Genomic DNA, 8,026 nt, shown 5'->3' with positions numbered 1-8,026 from the left:
ATCCACTCACCTCAGCCTCCCAAAGGCGCGGGATTACAAGCTGAGCCACCAAGCCCGGCTGCATTGCTGTATTAATAGAGAAATTCCTACTTGGGATAAAACATTCTTAGCTTCCAGTTTCCTGGGATGAAATTGGGAAGTCCATAAAGAAGCCATATCTCGACTTCCAGCAGTTCTTTGCTCAGGGTGGGGTCAGTCCTCCCCTGCCCCCTCAGGGCCTGCTCTATTTCCAGGTCCTGACCACTTCCTGTCCTTGATGTGACTGGTCATGCCTGGCCTAATCCCAAGATAGGGCAGAGGCTTCGGAAAACCCTGGAATCGGACCAAGGTCTGGACCAGACGGAGGCCCCGAGGACTCAGCTTTTCCGTGAAAGATGACAAAGAGAGGGGTGGCTATGAGCTGGGAGTGTGACGAGCACAATGCCTCATGCCCCCATGGCCCTGCTGTCTGCAGCCCCACGAGACCTGCAGGCCTGGGCCTGAACTAGAGGTCATGAGGCCCAGGAGGCAGCAGAGGGGAGCCCTGCCCCCTTCATTCTCACGGCACCCTGCAGGGGCGCTCCCTTCCTCCCTCTTCCTCTCCCCCCCCCCCCCGCTCTGTTCCTCTCCTTCAGGGGCTCAGACCCCCATGCCCACCCAAGAGCTGTGCCCCACTCCCTGGGAGTGTCTCTCTTCTGGTCCTCTCTGGGGAATGGGTGCTCTCCCACCCACCCCCAGATGCTCAGAGGACTCCAGACTCGGCAAAACCTCCAGCCTGTGACCAGTCTAGTGAACGAATATCCTGTTTTCTAGCACGTTCCTTCTCCCGGGTCATCCAATGGACTCATGTCTCCTGCTGCCCCGAATTCTGGAGGATAAGAGCACTGACAACTTCACGGCAGACATTTGTGGAGGACCTGTTAAATGCCAGAAGCTGTGCTGAGTGCCTCGGACACCATCCTGCAAGTCTTTGCAGCATCCTGCAGTGAGATGGGCATAGTTTAATCTACATTTCACAGACAGGGATGCTGAGGTGCAGAAGGGTAGTCATCTGCCCCAGGTCACCCACTGGCAAACCGAAGTCTCTGGTTCCAGCTGGCATCCTGGCTTCAGAGCACAACCCCCGGTCATCAATCCATGCCTAGGAGCCTCGCGCCTGCTCCCCCCAAGGGTGGTTAAGACTGGGCATTCGGGGCTCTGCAGTAGGTGACCACAGGTGCCCTTCTAGGTGGAGGGACTGGACTCGCCAAGTCCCTCAAAAGCTAACGGTAGCATGGCAGAGTGAGAGGGAGCAGCGGTGAAATTAGTTGCTTCCATCATAAGGCACATCCCAGGCCTGTTCATCTGGGCCAACTTCCTTACACTGTACATTTTTTTTCATCAAGATAGACAGGAGGAAAAAGCAAACTGAAGCTGTGAGGTAACCAAGCTCAGGAGCCCATGCCTGGAATCCCAGCTCCTCGGAAGGCCCAGACAGGAAGATCACTCGAGGCTGGGCAATACAGTGAGACTCTGTCTAAAAAAAAAGAAAAAAGAAGCAAAATTATGAGCATGATTTTGCAGCAAGACTATTTCTTCCAAGTCCAAATAATCTGCCTCCCGCACCCAACAAGAAGTTTAGTGACGTGTATACCCAGAATGCAAATAACGTTGCACGGCCTCTCCCTCCGCCCCTGAAGACCCACCTGCCTTATCTCTTCCCCCACCAGATGCCACAAAGGGCCTGAGGGATGGGTCACCAGGCAGCATCCCTTCTCCCTCACCTTCCAAACTGGAGCCCCAGGGTGTCCCATCTCCTCCAAGGCCCGCTCTCCGACCCCTGCTCCAAGGAAGCGCCTGACTCCACTCCAGTCTCTGATGGCCTCCTTCCTCTAAGTGACTTCCATATTTCTGCTCTAATTTTGCTAAGTGCTGGCTGGATTTTTGTTAACCTGCTGGCAGGTCTGGACTAAGGGCCCTGGGTGCTTTGTTCAATACTTCCTTGTAGATTAGGCACCAGGGTGCTTCGTGGCCAGAAGGACACACGACAGCCACACAACAACGAGCTTGAGGAGAGTGGAGAAAAGGAAGCCAGACGCCTTCTAGCTGGAAGAACGATTCAGGGCATCTGCAATGCCTTCACTTCAAAAGGAAGCTGAAGCCAGTGCAGAGGCTCACGCCTGTCATCCCAGCACTGTGGGAAGCCAAGGGGGGAGGATCGCTTGAGCCCAGGAGTTCGAGACCAGCCTGGCAACATAGAGAGACCCCATCTCGATAATAATAATAAAAAATAATGTTTTGAAGAAGGAAACTGAAGCCCAGAATGAGAAAGCCACTTGACAGGTGACAAGCTCAGCTGGCGGTGACAGAACCCAGCTGCCTTCTTTTTCTACTCCACGGTATTGGAGGGAGCTGGGGAGGGCCCAGGGAGGGCAAAGAGCAATACGGTTGGTGCTGAGATGGCAGCTGAGGCAGAGGCGGCTATGGGTCTGATTCCCGAAGCTTTTGGCCACTTGCCGAGAGTCCTTGCAAGAGTAACTTGGCCTTGAAGTCTCAGTTTCCTCATCTGCGGAATGAGAAAGAGCACCTTCCTCATGAGAAAATGAACCCTGCACTCGAGGTCCCTGGAATCGCATCAGTGCAGGGTCACTGCACAAGAGGAAGGTGCTGGGAGTGTGAACATGTGCTCTCTCCGCTCTCTTTCTCTGTGTGTATGTGTGTGTGTGTCTCCCCCCTACCCCTCATCTGCCTCTCCTGTCTCTCTCTCTTCCTCTTTCTCTCCCTCTCTTTCTCCTCCTCTCTGTCTCTCATTGTCTCTTTCCCTGTATGTGTACCTCTGTTTCTGTGTGTGTGTCTCTCTCCTGTTTCTCTCTCTCACTGCCTCTGTGTGTGTGTATTTCTGTCTCTTTCTCTCTGCATGTCTGTCTTTCCTCTCTCTCTCCTTTCTCTTGCTCTCTCCTCTCTCTCTCTCTGTCCCTCCCTCCCTGTGCGTGCCTCTGTCTCTCTCTCCTCTCTCTGTCTCTGTGTATCTCTCTCTCTCACTCTCTCTCTCTCTCTCTCTCTCTCTCTCTCTACCTCCCCATTTACCTTCCAAGCATTTCTATTACTCCTGAGTTTCCCAAAAGAGTAACCAGCCCTGTTTTCCTCCTCTTGCTGAGGCTGTTCCCTGTGTCGAGATGTCCTTCCCCTGCTGAGCCAACAATGTTTTGGGGTCCTTACTGTATTGCAGATGCTGTTTGAGGGGCTTTCCATGTTTTAGCTTATTTAATCCTCATAGTAACTAAATCATATCAGTAAAATATCATCCCCATTTCATAGGTTAGGAAACTGAGTCACAGAGAGGTTAAAAAATTTGCCCAAAGTTACAGAGTTGGTGAGTGCAATTGACCCTGAGACTACACCTGTTTTTATTTTTAGTCAACTTTCTCAGGCTGAAACTTCTTTTTTTTTGAGACAGGATCCCACTCTGTGGCCCAGGCTGGAGTGCAGTGGCACCGTCACAGGTCACTGCAGGCTCCAACTTTTGGGCCCAAGGAATCATCCCAGCTCAGCCTCCAAAGTGGCTGGGACTGCAGGTGTGAGCCACCGCACCTGGCCCTGCGAGTCGACTCTTAAACATTGTTCTACTGCTTCTATGAGTGTGTGTCTAAATCACTCCCATCCTTCGGTGGTAGAGTTCATGTTTTTTATCTTTTTTATTTTTTGTAGAGACAAGTTCTCTCTAGGTTACCTAGACTTGTCTAAAACTCCTGAGCTCAAGCAGTCCTCCTGTCTCAGCCTCCCAACGTGCTGGGATGGCAGGTATGAACTCGCCTGGCCAAGGGGTGAAGTTTACATGTGAGATTCTCCTCCACTGAGGCACCTTCTCTGAAGTCCTCGCTGCCTCCTCCTTTAAAATTCCCTGCTGAGGCACAGAGAACAGCATGACTTCAAAGGAGGGGGAAGGGGTGGAAGGACAAAAAATCACCTGTTAGATACAACGTGCACAGGTGGGAGCAAGTATACTTAAAGCCCAGACTTTTTTGCCGCTATACAAGGCAACCACATAACCAAAAGCTAGTTGTACCCCCTAAGGCTACTGAAATAAAGAAAAAAAAAATCCCCACTTCTTTGTACCTGTCTTAAGCATTTGCTTTTGCTTGGTAACTTTTTATTTGTACACAACACATGTCTTGGCTTAGCTGTCAGACCCGATATTCCTCAAAGGCAAGAACTAGGTCTTATTCCATTTTATAGACTTCAGAGACCTGACAGAATGCCAGCTGCCATTGCAAGAAACCCAATGCTGGCATTAATGTCACAAAGACTAAATTCTACTTCAAAGCAAAACCAGCGATAAAATGCATTGAATAGGTGACTGTGAAACAAGCATTCTCTGCACGTTTCAACTGGTGCCCAAGCTTGTCATGCAGATCCTTGACCTCTACTGTGTCCCTCTGTGTCAGGCAAGAGTCTATTCCGTGGTCCATTAGAGGCCAGGCCACACAGCAGGAGGTGAGCAGCAGGCCAGCAAGTGAAGCTTCATCTGTATTTACAGCTGCTCCCCATCGCTCACATTACCACTTGAGCTCTAGCAGCATAGATGTTCGTAGGAACGCAAACCTATCATGGACTGGGCATGCGAGGGATCTAGGATGCTTGCTCCTTCTGGGAATCTGATGCCTAATGATCTGAGGTGGAGTTCAGACGGTGATGCTAGCACTGGGGAGCGGCTGCAAATACAGATGAACATGAGCAAGGAAGTTGGACTGCACAGAGGCCACCTTCTCCCTCGGGCTGAGGACAAACTGTCTTCCATGAAGCCAGTCCCTGAAGCCATAAAGGTTGGGGACCACTGATGTAGGGCACGGCTGGCTGAATGGAGTCCTAGAGAGTGTGAGTGGAGAGGAATGGGAGCAGGCAGGACCAGAGAGGCTGTCATGTGAATCTCCTTTGAAGGCTCGGGGGTGGGACGTTGGGACCAGCACAGCCAGATGTGCAGTTTCAAGTTCACGGGAGTCAAGACCAATGTTTCAGACTACAAAGAAAACTGAGGCATGGACACACCCTATTCCCTGTCTCCACCTTGACCACAGGCCTCAGTTACCAAATGGCATGTCTGTTCCTAATAACTAACACCATATACAATCCACCTAATGCAAAATACTAAAAGCTTTTAGAAAATGCTTATACCCTCTTGGGTGTGACCAAAAATGTGTAAATGGGCATCCTTTCCATTTGACAGTGAACTCCATTCTAAAAAAAAGGCTGGATGTTCCGGCTCATGCCTGTAATGTCAGCACCCTGGGAAGCTCAGGTGGGAGGATCGCTTGTGCCCAGGAATTGGAGACCAGCCTGAGCAACATACCAAGACCTTGTCCATACAAAAAAAAAGTCAAAAAATTAACTGGGTATGGTGGTGTGCCTATAGTACCAGCTACTCAGGAGGCTGAGGCAGAAGGACCGCCTGAGCCCAGACGGTGATGGCTTGCAGTGAGCCATGACCATGCGACTGCATTCCAGCCTGGGCCACAGAGTGAGACTCCAACTCAAATAAAAATAAAGAAATTTTTAAAAATAGCCTCGTGGCATCAGGGGTGTGTGAGTGCTGACCACCAGAAAGAGCTACCCCACAGGGAACCCACCCATCAGAGGAGAAGGCCAGGGCCTGCCACTGGAGCCTGATGAAGGAAGGGCCAGAGGACACGACCTCACTGGTGTGCGAGCCTGTGTGCCCTCGCACCAGCTGGAGGTGTGCCCCATGGGGATCCAGCTGGGTCTGGAACAAGACTCAGAGGAGTGGGGTGGGGTGCCCAGGCAGCTAAAAGTGGGCCCACGGAGGAGGCCAGAGTGGTGAGTGGAGCTGCCTGTCTACACCACATAGGATCACAGGAGTGGCAGGGGAGGTGGAAGTGAAGGGAGTCCTGGGAGGGAGATGGGCAGGCCCACAGGAAGCCTGGCCGGCCAGATGCGATGTCCAAACATTCTGGGAAAGATAAACAGAAGCCTGCAAAGGCTCCAAAACTGTGGCTCTTGGCCTTTTTGGGATCGTTGACCCATCCAGAAATATGACAGAGAGGCCAAGCCCTCTTCTTGGAAAACAGAGCACAAATAGGTCCAAGGGTTGTCGTGGTTGAGAACCTCTGCTCCCAGCAGAGGAGGAAAGAATGTTACTCACAAGCAACACACGCTTTTTATTATTGTTGTCATTATTTGTAGAGATGGGATCTATGTTTCCAGGCTGGTCTCAAACTTCCGACCTCAAGTGATCCTCCTGCCTTGTCCTCCCAAAGTGCCAGAACTACAGACGTGAGTCACTGTGCCCAGCCTCAAAAGCAAAATTGTAAGAGTATGATTGCAAACCAGTGAATAAGGACACAGGGGAGGGCAGGGATGCAAGGGGGTGGCTGGCCCCTCGGAGTTTGGGGGTTCTTGCCCAGAGCTGCTCACAGAAGGGACGTGGAGCCGTGACATGGAGCCGCAAGAAAAGGCCAAGAAGGCCCAGCGCAAGACGAAATCACGTCGGTCTCAAAGCCAACAGAACTATGCTTTTCCTTACGCTCAGGGCAAGAGGACCCAGATGGCGAGGTCTTCGTGCCAGCTGTGTGATATCAGCAGAACTCCCCAGCTCCAGGAAAAACCAAGGCCCGCGACAGTGCCTGGTCGAGGGCAACGGGTGCTGTAAAGGGATTTGATGATCTGAGCCAACAGCAAGCACCTGCTCTGCTGAGAAGAGAGAAGATGCCCGCTCCTGGTGCAGGGAGTCAATGGTCTCGGGCTTTCCCGGGCCATGTTGGAAGACAAATCCAGGGCCGTGGGGTGGAAGTCTTGGGAAGGGAAATGTCAGATTCTGACTCAAAAAATGGAATACCAAAGAGAGTTTTCAGAACGAGGAAGCAGACCGTGACCCGGAGGTATTCAAGTGGGCATGGGCAGCTTCACACAGGGCTTCCACAAAGAGGTTGGACTGAGGGCGCTTCCAACCCGACAGGCAGGATCTTTAGGGTTCTAAGATCATGGAGGAAAGAACGAGCCCTTCCCAGATTCTCTTCAGATTGGTACTTTATGAGTAGCTCCAAGGGAGTACCTCTGAGTCGGTGCACTTCACCCTACAACGAGTACCTCCGAGTCGTTGGCCCTTGCCCTAGAGTGAGTACCTCTGAGACAGTGCACCTTGCCCTAGAGGGAGTACCTTAAAGTCAGTGCACTGCACCGTAAAGAGAGTACCTCTACGTGGGTGCCTCTCACCCTAGAGTGAGTATCTCTGAGTCGGTGTACCTTGCCCTAGGGTGAATACATCTGAGTGGGTGCCCCTCGCCATAGAATGAGTACCTCAAAGGGAGTGTCTCTCATCCTAGAGTGAGTACCTCTGAATGGGTTCACCTCGCCCTAGAGTGAGGACCTCTTGAGTGAGTATCTGGGAGTCAGTGCCCTTCACCCTAGAGCAAGTACCTTTGAAGTAGTGCATGTGGTCCAGTGAATCGCCGTCCCACCCTACCTCCCCCGATCCCATCCTCTGTTTTCTCCAGGCCTTGTTTGCTCTCCTCCTCCTTCCTTATTGCTTTTTACCCGAATATTAAAGCCAGAGACTGTGGTGGTTGGTGACCCTGGCCAGGATGGACCCCCTGGGGCCTCTTGCCTGTTTATATCTCAGCCAGGCTCACCCCCCTTGACCACTCCGGGCTCCTCACGCTCTGACCCAGCCTCTCCCTGGGGCCCGATGCCAATTTTTCTGTTTTATCTTTAACACAGTTCTATTCGCATCTATGTCATTGTCCCTCAAGTGCAGTGTCAACTTGTGGAGGGAGAGGCTGTGGGTGACTTTGACGTTATCCCCCAAGGCACCTACGACGGTGCACTTGACAACTGTTTTTGAGTCAGGGTCTCACTCTGTCGCCCACTGTGAAGTGCAGTGGCACGATCATGACTCACCGCAGCCTCGACCTCCTGGGTTCAGGTGATCCACCTGCCGCAGCCTCCCAAGTTGCTTGGGTTACAGGTGCACACCATCACACCTGGCTAATTCAGATAGACATAATTTTTTGTAGACAAGGTCTCACTGTGTTGCCCCGGCTGGACTCAAGCAATC

The sequence above is a fragment of the Carlito syrichta genome, unplaced genomic scaffold (assembly GCF_000164805.1).
Source record: "Carlito syrichta isolate Samal-C Ts95f unplaced genomic scaffold, Tarsius_syrichta-2.0.1 Scaffold130618, whole genome shotgun sequence".
NCBI lineage: Eukaryota > Metazoa > Chordata > Mammalia > Primates > Tarsiidae > Carlito > Carlito syrichta.
Note: the sequence above shows the minus strand (reverse complement) of the source record.